This window comes from Enhydra lutris, unplaced genomic scaffold (assembly GCF_002288905.1).
Source record: "Enhydra lutris kenyoni isolate GAN:26980312 unplaced genomic scaffold, ASM228890v2 scaffoldscaffold27, whole genome shotgun sequence".
Lineage (NCBI taxonomy): Eukaryota > Metazoa > Chordata > Mammalia > Carnivora > Mustelidae > Enhydra > Enhydra lutris.
The window spans coordinates 13,524,771-13,537,713 of record NW_019154111.1 but is presented as its reverse complement, the minus strand read 5'-3'; positions in this window follow the sequence as shown (position 1 = coordinate 13,537,713).

Here is a 12,943-nt window from a genome sequence, read left to right as displayed (position 1 = left end):
GAGGCTAAGAGCAGACGCTGGTGAGAGCTGCCAGACTTTCTCCTGGTGACCTCAGGCAAGTCATTTAACTTCCAGTGGCTCATTCTTCTTAGCCATGACCTGTTGCTCTAAGGGCACCCCCTAGGAAGTGTTTTGTGAAGCGTAAGTGAATCAGTGGCTGGAAAGAGCACATTCTTTATCTGCAATAGAAAGTAGAGAAGCTTCTGGAAAACTCTATGAAATAAAAACCCAAGGCCCCAAGGAAAGGGTATTTTAAGAGGCATTTGAGTTCTACCATGACTGATCACTGTGAGTCTCTTTTGTGCCAGGCATTAAGCCAGATACAGGGATATAGCAATAAACGAAACATCGTCCTTCGTGGAATGCCCCATGCAGGCCAACGGAAGGGGGATGGGGCTCCTGGCAGAGGCGGAGTGTGAGCGGGGGATTGTAAGTGCACACAAGTGTCAGGCTTGGAATACACGGCTCTCGTTTCTCTGCCAGATGCTGCTAACCTGACCAACACCCGCTCCGTTCTTTAGAATTCTGGGTATTCTGGCTGGAGAATGCAGGAAAGACTCAGGCTTGGGTCCTTAACTGGGCAGCATGACCCGACATACAGAGTGGTGTGTGGGAGGCAGGGGGATGTGTGGGCAGCAGAAGAACTCCCTGGAGTCAGTGAGTTTTGAGTTCAACTCCAACTCCACATTCAACAGTCTGCACTGTTGGTTCTGCATTTCTCCCCATCCCCATTCATTCTCCCCACTCTCAGCCCCTACAGACTGTAGCCCCCCCCCCCCCACTTCCTGTTGGGTCAGCCAATGAGAGGCAGGAAGGCAGGCGAGGAGAGTGGTTGAGGATATTTCTTCCCTCCTTCTGCTCACCTGGGCTCCCATGATAACACTATTCCTTCCCCTTGTTCTCTCTGCCCCCCCAGGGGTGGTGCTGGCTTCCTGCTATTTTTAGTCCCTGGTGTTCATCATCCCTTGTGGATTCTCTTATCGCTGAGTCTGCAGGTCTGTAAATTGTCCCCTTCTTTAAGTTCCCCTGAACTAGGAGCACCTGGGTGCCTCATTAAGTCATTAAGCACCTGCCTTCAGCTCAGGTCATGATCTCAGGGTCCTGGGATTGAGCCCTGCATCGGGCTTCCTGTTCAGCAGGGAGTCTGCTTCTCCCTCTCCCTTTGTCCTACCCTCACCTTGGGCACGTGTTCTCTCTCTCAAATAAATAAATAAAATCTAAAAAAATAAGTTCTCCTGAGCTAAACCCTTTTGATGGGAATTCTGTTTTCTCCTGGGTCTTCTGCCAATAGGCAAATCTTACTACTTATTTCACTAAGTTACTCCGTCTCCCTAAGCTGAAATCTTTCACCTATAAAATGAAGTACTAACCCTACGGCAGGTGGAGAAAGTTCCATGAGGATGTGTGCCTGACATAGTGTGGCGCCTGGCACACAGAAGACCCCAACGTAAGTTACCTCCCAGACCTTACCTGCTTCAGGCTGTACTGCCAAAAGTACCAGGTTGATTTTTCTCTTGGGATTTGCTGGCTGGAAGCAAAAGGTCTTTGCGAGGAGGGAGGGGACAGAAAGGATTAATAAATGATTACTTTTTTGTACTTTGCTATCTTTCAAATCACAGCGGTTGTAACAAATGCAAGGAGATGCTACAAAGGTATGCAGACAAAACGCATCATTACGTCTGTTCCGGCCCCTTTTCTTGCCCAGCTCCTCCCACCCTGTGACCAAGGTTAACGGTATGTTCTTCTGCACCCTTCATCTGGGTCACACAACCACAGGCGAGCATGCCTACACCACGTGACTTTGTCTGGCGAAGGTATTTTGCAACTGGCTGTGTGGGATCTCATGCCCCCAACCCTACTCCGACAATCCTCTCCAGCTTGCCCTGGAGTCAGCAATCTCAGTGGCTCCTGTCTCAGCCTCGCAATTCCCCCAGAACCCTCCCTCCCCACTCACAACATCAGGTTCCCCCCCAGGCAAAGGTCACCCCTGGCTGACCAGCTGAGCTGCAGTAGCAGGTGGGGGGATGTGTTGTTGGTCATAGATCTGAGATTCCAATCCCACAACTGTTTCCCTCGCAGCCTGGCTACCCCTCCCCCGTGTTCAGGTTAAGTAGCCCACCAGTTGCCCTCCGGGAAGGTCATCCTTTGCCTGTCCTTAAGGTGCCTGCAAAGGTGCCACCTCCTGATTTTCCAGGCTCTGTCCCACGCTGTGGCATGTCTGCTCGGTACAGAATGCCAGTCCACACACTTGAACAACACTGCTCGAAGATTAGAACTCACAGTTGGAATACTTCCTTGTTGGATTGAAACTGCTGGGGTTTTAGGAGCGTGCGTGCATTTTTTGTTTGGCTTTTGGCACAGAGAGACTGATGCCATGTAATTGCGTATCTGAACCCCGCAGCAGAGAAAGGACCTAGGGGGTGGGCAGAAGGTTTCCAGGCGCCCACACAGGGACTGCCAAGCCTTGAACTTATCCAGCCGGGAGCGGAACTTGCCCATCATTTTTGTGCCTGTTCCCACCTAGGGCTTCTCCAATCTCTTTTGTGACTTTCTTTTCTAAAGGACTGACCCCTGGGGATCCCATGAGGGCTTGGAGAAGCTAAGAGGGTGGGGGAAGGGAGGTGGAGATACAGCGGTGTAACTTCCTGCTGGCAATCCTCTCCTCTCCCTAACCCACCTCTTTCTCTTCTTCTATCCCTCACAACCTTGACAGGCAAGGAAACTGAGGCTTGTGGAGTTTACAGCCTAAGCAAGCTCATTCCGTTGGAGAGTGGCGGAAGTGGCTCTCCCCCACCAGCTCTGATGCCTAACCGCTGCGGAGATGTCTGCTGGCTCTTCTCTTGCCTGCCTGTGACTCCTGCACACGGGGAACTTCTGCTTCTGGTTGGTTCTTCCGCAGCACTGGGAATCCATGCAGTTACAAGATTTAGGCATATTCTCCCTTGCACGGAGGGCTGGGAGCACCCCTCAGGCAGGGGGATTGCTCAGCAAGTACCAGTGGGTGGATACACACAGGGATCTCTCTTGCCATTATAAAATCCAAGGATTGGGTTGAGGATACTGAGTCTCAGAAGTACCTTTGGACCCTATTCCTGTGATCCTGGATCAGGGCCCTAGAATTCAGATTCCCAAACAAAGGCAAGGCCTATCATTAACAGCCTCCCTCAGAACTGACCCAACTCACCTGGGGCTCTGAGGAGCCAGATGGAGGCTGGTGAGTGGGGGGCACTGCTCACACTTGCCCAGGGCCCTCTGTTTGGGTTTAGCTCAGAACCCCTTGGCAGTTGGGCTCTGAGAGGCCCACGGGCTCTCTCATGGGCTGGCCAGAGGAGACACTGTCTCACTGGAGCTTGGGCCAAGAGTGGCCAAAGGGGCTCTAGTCAAACAACTGGTCTCACCCAGTCCCAGCCCACAGTTTTAGAGAAACACGAGACCTAGGACGGGGACCAAGGGAAGGAGAATAGCCGCTCCTCCTTCCATGTAGCACGAAGAGAGGGATCAGATGACAAGGGGGAGAGGCCAGCCGATCAAAAACCACAGCTGGCCCATCTTGAGACACCAGATGTCCTGGCACCCAGTAGTAACCTTGGGTTCCCTTTTTTTCCCCCCAGTAACAGCTTTATTGAGATATAATTCACATATCATAGATTAACCCATTCATAGGGTACCGTTCAGAGCTCACAAGATGGCGGGGCGGTGACCTTCCCGGGCTGCTGGGCCTGAGCCTGCCCCAACTTCCCACCCAGGTGCCAGGTGTGAGCCTGTCCCCCCTCCCCCCCAACCCCGGGGCGCCAGGTGTATGATGATAAAGACTACAGGAAAACTCAATTTGTAGGTTATCAGAAAGGGGTGAATGAAAACTTGGCCAATGATTTGCTAGCTGAGCACCTCCTGAGTGAAGCTGAAAGTGCTGTGATCACGTGTGACAGCAGCGGGGCGGCTCTCGGCCACCCGAAAGTGTATATAAACCCGGACAAAGAGACATACATTCACAGAGATACATTCACAGAGCGGTGCACCCATTAGCACAATCAGCTTCAGAACATTTCAGAAGAATCCCTCTACTCTTTCACAGTCACCCTCTGTTTCCCACCACCCCCCTTCCCCCAGCTCTGGGCAACCACTCATTTACACTTTTTTTAAAAAAGATTTTATTTATTTATTTATTTTTGAGAAGGAGAGTATGCAGGAGCAGGGGAAGGGGCAGAGGGGGGAGGGAGAAGCAGGCTCCCAGCTGAGCAGTCCTCCCAACTCAGGACTCCATCCCACGACTTGGGGATCATGACCTGAGTTGAAGGCAGACACTTCACTGAGCCACCCAAGCGACTCTACACTTTTTCTCTGTAGATTCATTTGCCTATTCTGGACACGTCCCCTAAGTAAATTATACAATATGTGGTCCTTGGTGTCTGTCTTCTTTCACCGAGCTTGTTTTCAAGGATCCTCGGTGTCATGTATCAATACCCCATCCCTTTGTTCTGCCACATGATATTTCATCGTAGGTATACACCGTATTTTGGTTATCCACTCATCGGTTGATAGACATTTGGGTTGTTTCCACTCTGGGGCTATTATGAACAACGCTGCTATGAATATTTATGTGCGAGTTTTTGTGCGGACAATCACATTCATTTATCTTGGGTGTATGCCAAGGACTGGGATTGTTGCATCGTGTGATAACTCTGTCTTTAACCTTTCGAGGAACTGCCAAACTGTTTTCCTAAGTGGCTGCTCTGTTTTACCTTTCCACCAGCAATATATGAGGCTTCCAATTTCTTCACATCCTCTACAACACTCCTTACGAACTGACTTTTTTATTGTTTCCATCCTAGTGGGTGTAGAGCGGTATCTCATTGTGGTTTTGATTTGCATTTTCCTAATGACTCATGATGTGGGGCATCTTTTCATGTGCTTGTTAGTCATTTATATGACGTCTCTGGAGAAACAGCTACTCGAATCCTTTTCCCAGGTTTAATTGAGTTGTCTTTTTATTATTTAGTTCTAAGTGTTCTTTATATATTATAGATAGGAGTCACTTATCAGGTATATGGCTAGCCAGCATTTTCTTCCATTCTGTGGGTTCTCTTTTTTGATAGTGTCCTTTATAGCACCAAAGTTTTCAGTTTTGATGAATTCCAATTTATTTTTTTTCTTTTATAGCACACTTTAGGTGTCATAGTTCGGGAACCATTGCCTAATCCAAAGTTAGGAAGATTCATCCCTCTGTTTTCTTATGAGACTTTTGTAATATTAGCTCTTACATATATAAGTCTTTGATCCATGAGTTAATTTTTGTATACAGTGTGAGATATAGATCTGTTGTTAGGTGTATATATAATTGTCACCTCTTAGATGGATTACACTTTTATCATTATAAAATGTACTTCTGAAACAAATAATATATGTCTGGTATAACACAGCCAAATGTAGTCAATAATATTGTAACAACTTTGTACAGTGATAGATGGTCATTAGACTTATTGTGGTGACCATCTCATAATAGAAATAAACATAGAATCACCATGTTTTATGCCTGAACCTAATACAATATTGTGTTCCAATTATTCTCTTTCAATTAAAAAAAAACATGATGACACATATATTAGAAATCCACTAGTTAATTTAAATTCACATTTATTATCTATATTAAACATAAATTCAATTTTGTTCTCTACACATTAAAAAAAATGGATAGGATCTGATATTAGTATAGCTTCTCCAGTTTCCTTATGGTCGCTGTTTGCATGACATATCTTTTCCTATCCTTTTACTTTACATCTATTTGCACATCATTAAATCTAAAATGTGTCTCCTATAGACAGCATATTGTTGGATCTTGTTTTTTATTTTTATTTTTTTAAAGATTTTACTTATTTATTTATTTGACAGACGGAGATCACAAGCAGGCAGAGAAGCAGGCAGAGAGAGAGGAGGAAGCAGGCTCCCCGCTGAGCAGAGAGCCCAATGCAGGGCTCGATCCCAGGACCCCCGGATCATGACCCGAGCTGAAGGCAGAGGCTTTAACCCACTGAGCCACCCAGGTGCCCCTGGATCTTGTTTTTTAATTTGGTCTGGTGATCTCTGCCTTTTGATTGGATTGTTTAATCCATTCATATTATTATTATAGTTGTATTTGCCATTTTACTAGTGTTCTAATTATCTCATGTCTTTTTTGTTCCTCTATTTCTCCCAGACTGCTTTCTTTTACATTGTGAATATTTTCTTTTTTAATTTTTTTTAAAGATTTTATTTATTTATTTGACAGAGAGAGAGATCACAAGTAGGCAGAGAAGCAGGCAGAGAGAGAGAGAGGAAAGCAGGCTCCCTGCTGAGCAGAGAGTCCGATGTGGGGCTCGATCCCAGGACTCTGGGATCATGACCTGAGCCGAAGGCAGAGGCTTTAACCCACTGAGCCACCCAGGCGCCCCTACATTGTGAATATTATCTAGTATAAAATTTAAATACCTCCTTGAATGATTTTTTTAAATTGTTTTTTAAAAAGATTTTAATTATTTATTTTTAGAAAGAGAGAGAGAGAGAGAGACCAAGCAGGGGGAGGGGCAAAGAGAGAAAGGGAAAGGCAGAGGGATGAAGAGGGACAAACAGACTCCCCACTGAGCAGGGAGCCAGACATGGGGCTTGGTCCCAGGACCCTGAGATCTTGACCTGAGCTGAAGTCAGATACTTAACTGACTGAGCCACCCAGGCGCCCCTTACTATTTTTAAGTTATTTTCTTAGTGGTTGCTCTAGGCTAAGCTGTAGACAGCTTACTATACTGTCCTCCTGTTCCATCCAGGTAAGCTGGATGGTCCTGGGCAGCGTGTGTGGGCAGGAAAGTTACTAGGGAAGGATGGCCTTGGACAAGGGATGCCGCCTGCAGGAGGACTGAGGCACTGAGATGGCCACACGGTGGCCCTAGTGAGCAATATGGAGGCTGCAGCTTTGACAGAGCACTTGGTGGGGGCTGCACAGGCCTCGGGATCAACTCCGATTTTATGAGTCAGATGTTCAGGACCAGGAAACACGTGTCCTAGGGTCTGGGCGCAGCCCATTGGTAGCCCTGTGGTCAGGCTCCCCTGGCAACTGCCCTCGCTGCTCCTTCTTGCACCTTGAATACACCCCAGTCTAACCCTTGAGCTAGTCCACATTCCCTTCTATCCTCAGGAACGAACAGGCTGTGAGGGCAGGGCTCAGTGGAAATGGTAGCTATCCTCTGCCCTTTCCCTAGAGTATCCTAAAATTCAAAGCCTGAGCAGAGCCAGGCTGGAGAGCAGACCCTGGGAGGACGCCTGGAGTGGGGGATCTGACTGCAAGGAAGTGTGAGCAGCGGACAGCGCCTGAAGGCTGCTGCCTTTCTGGTTCAACCAGCAGCCTGCTAAGAGAGCAAAGAGTACCTGTCAGCACATCTGGAAATCTCTGGGAATAGACTTGGGATCAGAGAGCATGTGGAACGCAGGACAAGGTGAAAACCAGGGTCACCCTCACACCAGGGATCGGCTCACTCACTGGGGCTAGGGCTCCCCGCCCCTACTCACACATCTGTGGGGACCCAGACCTAGGGCTTTGGAGGTGAGAATTCAGCTCCTGTCTGGGGCAGGGCAAAGCTGAAGCATAATGAGGAGTGTTCTGCCCTCGAACCCCCATCCCAGGCCCCCCATCCCTCATCCCAGGTGACTCCCAGTATCAGGATTCGCTGCCTTTCCAGCTCCATTCCAAGGTAGAAGTGGGAGACATAATGTCTGAGGACCCCAGGAGAGACTTCTCAGAAGGGGTCCTGCCGTAGGCCCCCCTGCAGTTCCCCCTAACCCTCACCCCCCACCCCAGCACTGGTTCTTGGACCCCAGAGACTGAACCCTCATGAGGTCATCCCTATGAGATTTGGGGCTCCCCACCTCTCTGCCTCTGCACCCTTGGACCCACACAATAGCCTTCACCAAATGCCCACCCAAGTGAAGGAGGCGTAGGGTGTGTGTCTAGGACACAGAATGCACACATACAAGTGTGTGCCTGCCCAGCACAGGGCCAGGCCCCTCCAGAAGGGAGAGCCTCCCTCACCACATCAGTGGCCTCCAGCCCTACCTCCCAGGGTACTCAGAGAACATTCGAGGTCCCAAGGCCAAGCTCGGCTCCTCCCACCAGGAGGCTTGCACTGGGGAGCATGGTAGCTGCTGTGCAGGGGTGCATACTGCAGTAATCAGGGTGACAGGTCCTTCGGTCTCCACCCTGCGGTCCCTGCCCTCCCCTGCAGCAGCCACACCTAACTGAGCCCTGAAGCCAGCCCTGAGGGACCCAGATGGAGGAGATGAAAGTTTGGGGGTAGGGGTGGGGAGTTGAGGGGTAAGGGAGGTAGTGGGTGGGGGTTGGGGGTAGGGGCTGGGCAGCCCCATGAGTGTGTTTCCAGTGAGAGGGAAAAGCCAAGCCTCACCAGCAGGACGCTGTAGGCTCCTTCATGCCTAATGGCACCTGTGACCTTGCCATGGCCTCTGTTTCTCTAGCTCAGGGTCCTTTCTAGGCCTCGAAGTGGCTCCTTAGGAAACATTCCTTCAAGGTCTAGATGGTGAAATCTAGGTGAAATCCTGGGGGAAATGATCTACCTTGTTCTCAGTGGCCAGTAGGAATCAGCCTCTTCCCATTCTACTGTCATTCTTCCGTTCTCAAATTCGTCATTCATTCATTGACTCACCCGTTCATTCAGGAGCTCCCATCCCAGAGAGGAGCTGGGATGCCTGCCTTTCGCCAGGGGGAGAAGCCTGGGGTGACTGTGGGCGCCAGGGTGTGCCCCTGTTCCCCCATCGGATCCCTCTCTTCTGGGTTTCTCTCCGCTTGCCACCCCTCCCCTTCCAACCTCCGCTTTCCTCCCTGCTGCAAAGAGGCTCACTTTCTCAACCTGCGTACCCCCGGCACCCTTGGCCTCTGGATTCTGGGGGGATTTGGCTAATGAGAGGCATGGACAAGAGACGGGGGCAGGGATAGGGAACAGACTGCGCCCCTCACCTTGCAATGGTCACAGGTCCCGGAGGGTGTCCCTCAGAGGCTGATAATTGCTCCCCCTTGATGCTAGGCCTTGGGTGCCTGGACACTCCCGCCCTGGCTTTTGTGATCCTGTTCACGCCTCTGTGAACTTGCCTGCATTTGATGGTGCCTGTGTCCTGCCAGGACCCTGAAGTGTACACCTGTCACCTGGAGCCACTCGTGGAGTGGGGAGGGCAGGGACAGTCAGGAAGCTTGATAGAAGTCAGAAAATGACCAGCCTCCTGAGAGCTGAGAGGAGGTCCGGAGAGGGGCAGCAGGGCCCCCAAGGCGGTGGGCTGGAGGGAGGGAGAAACAGAGAGCATGGGGGCAGGGGCCGCCCTGCCTGTCTGTGAAGGATGTGTTCTTTCTCTTTGCTTTGCTTTTTGTAGTTACTTATAATTTTTTTTATAATTTTTTATTTTTTTATTAACATATAAGTATTATTAGCCCCAGGGGTACAGGTCTGTGAATTGCCAGGTTTACACACTTCACAGCACTCACCATAGCACATACCCTCCCCATAACCCACCACCCTCTCCCTACCCCCTGCCCCCTGTTACTTAGAATTTTGTTAGATTTATTTAACAAGTTTTCTAAGACCTATTTATCAGACATAGGTCTTTTGCTTGCCTAAAAAAGAAATTAAAAACTCAATAAATATGTTAAGCTATCCCGCAAACTTCTTGACATTTAGTATTTGGCTCTTATGAATCACTTTTAAAATTTTTATTTGTCATTTCCATGCAATAAAACTCACTCTTTTTAGTGTACCCCCCACTGTTCATCTTCCCACCAGTACAAGCTGCTCCTTTGTGGTCAGCCCCTCCCTGCCCCTACCCCCTGGTCTGTTCTCTGATTCTACAGTTGTTGTTGTTGTTTTTAAGATTTTATTTATTTATTTGACAGAGAGAGACACAGTGAGAAAGGAAACACAAGCAGGGGGAGTGGGAGAGGGAAAGCAGGCTTCCTAGCAGAGCAGGGAGCCCAATGAGGGGCTCAATCCCAGGACGCTGGGATCATGACCTGAGCTGAAGGCAGACACTTAACGACTGAGCCACCCAGGCACCCTGATCCTATAGTTTTAAAGATTCATTTATGTATTTGAGAGAGAGAAAGAGTAGAAGCAGGGTTGCAAAGGGAGAGAGAGAACCTCAAGCAGGCTCTATGCTGAGCGGGGAGCCTAAAGCCGGTCTCGATCTTATGACCCTGAGATTGCGACCTGAGCCGAAACCAGAAGTCTGAATGCACTCAACCAACTGCACCACCCAAGCACCCCTGATCCTACAGTTTCTCAGGGACTGTCCCTGAGGGAGAGGGTGAGGCAGCTGGAGAGTGGGCAGCCTCTCTCAGAGGCACCTTTTCTACACAGACAACAAACACCCTGAGGCCTGAGCACCAGGAAGGAGGCCCCCAGCTGCGACTCCTTCTATCTTCCCCCTCACTTCGCATCTGGCACAGCGGAGGGAAGGACTTGGGGGCAGGTGAGGGCGGTGTGGCCTAGGATGGGGGCAGCCCCAGGGAGCTCTGGGCGGCCCAGGGTAGAGGGATCTGAGTGCCTCCCCTGCTCTGCCAGCCCCCACCCACCCCGGGACTCCGAGAGGACAGGTGGTTACAGTGGAACAGCCACCTGGAACCGGCAAACCGAGGACATGCTCCATGGAGTCACTGCAGGGTACGCTTCTATGATGATCGTTTCTTCGGCTGTGCATTAGTCTCTGGGCTAGACCTCATCCTCACCCCAAACAACAGTGTTTTGTTGCTGCCAGGTTAGTACTGACCCTGTTTTATCAGCGAGGACACAGAGAGTCGGAGAGGCTGCTCCCCAGGTCACATCGCCAGGACCTGGACCCAGGTCTGTCCCACTCCAGAGTGATGAGGTGTCACTCACGGTTTAGTCTAGTGGCTGTGTGCCTTCGGGTGAACTACCCAGCCTTTCTGAATTTTAGGGTCTTCATCTATAAAACAAAGGCAACGTATACTCCTGCCTTCTAGGGCTGTCGTGAAAGTCAATAGTGACCCCGGCATTTGGCACAGAGTAGGTTACGCATTAAATATCGTTAGAGGTTGAGTTGTGTTCCCTCAAATTCATATGTTGAAGTCCTAACCCCCAGTACCTCAGAATGTTGCCTTATTTGGACATAGGATCATGGCAGATGTAATTCTTTTTTTTTTTTTTAAGACTTTATTTATTTATTTGACAGAGAGAGACAGAGAGAGAGAGGGAACACAAGCAGGGGGAGTGGGAAAGGGAGAAGCAGGTGCAGGCTTCCCACCGAGCGGGTTGCCTGATGCAGGGCTTGATCCCAGGATTCCAGGATCGTAACCTGATCCAAAGGCAGATGGTTAACCAGGTGCCCCTGGGTGACTTTAAGTTAAGTCAAAGTCATTTGTGTGGGCTCTAGTCCAATATGACCGATGTCCTCACAAAAAAGAGGAAATCTGGGCACAGAGATACAGCGCAGGGAAAGTCCCATGTGAGGACCAAGGCAGAGATCAGGGTGGTGCTTGTACAAGCCAAGGATAACAGCAAGACTACAGAGAAGTAAGCAGAGTAACTTGTTCAAGTTCACCAAGTTAGCAAGTTCCTCAGCGTGCTTCTTTGTAAAGGGGGATACTGATAGCATCCACTTCGTGTTCGCTGATCGAGGCAATTAAATACAGTAACATATGAAAAGTGCTTAGTAGTGTCTAGTAGGTGTTAAGGACTCATTAGTATTATCTGGTTGTCTTTGCTCCTCAAGTCAGCCCAGTCTGGGGCCTGCCCCCTCCCCAGCACATCCATTTCCATCATGGCCTTGAATCAGCACACCCCCTTGGCCGTGAGTTGCCTCTGGTCTGGGCCTGTGGTGACCACTCCTGGCTCTTATCCATAGCTCAGGATAGGCCGTCCTCTGCAAGGCACTGTCCTCTCTCCCTCCCCTGAAACCCGGGCCCCGATTGAACACACTTGCTCCCCAGATGGCCAGTTCCGGGGGGGACTCATGATCCCTGGGCTCACTGTCCTCTTGCCCAGTTCTGGGCACTCTGTGACCTGCTACTGCAAAGCAAAGCCTTTTTGGTGAGTTGGGGTGGGGGGTTGGCCCCCTGTGAGCCCCCCCCTGCCTGAACAGGTACCTCTTGTCTTCCTGTTCTCATGATGGGCCTCGGATCAGCTGTGAAGCCATGTCAGCCCCTCTGCAGCTTTCGAAGGGCTGCCCCCAGAAAGAGGGAGGAGGACAGGCTGAGAGAAACAGGATATACGTGGCCTGAGCTGACCCAGATCTGTGGAGACACCTGGATCCTGCAAGCCCACCAGCACCCCTATGGCTCTAGTTGGCCCAGCATGGGACTTGGGTGGCCATTGGAGTTCCCTCTGGCTCCTGGCTTGGAGGGCTGTGAACCAGTGGGGTTCTACAGCACTGGCCTGGTAAGAACCAGCCCCCAGACTCCCCTCCAGAGAGGCCTAGCAGCCAGCCTCCTCCTCTCCAGAGCAGAGTGGGCTCCCCAGGGCCCTTCAGGCACTAGAGCAATCTTGCTTTCTTGACTTTCCACCCCTGGCATCAGAAGCTACCAGAGCAGTAGAGCAGCCTGAGGGACACCCCACCTAGGGTCCCCCAGAGGCCTCACCCCCCATCCCCCGGAATTGTAGCCCAGGAGGACCTGGCTGGCAGGAACTCAGCACCAGTTCCCACAGCTCTGTTTGGCTTCCAAGAGCACGCACTCCTCCCTCCACCCTCCACCGTAAGCAGGAAATGCTCAGCCCGCAACCACAACCCCCACCCAGCCTGCCCCTGAGAAGGCCGAAGAAAAGACAGCCGCCTTCCACGCCTTCCACGGTGAAGTGTTGAGAGGCCGTGTAAGGGGAAGGTCTTGCCCCTGTGCCCCTCCCAGGACCTCCTGCTTCAGCCAGCCGCTCTAGGCCAGAGAGCCCCTCTTCTGAATTCCCAGAGC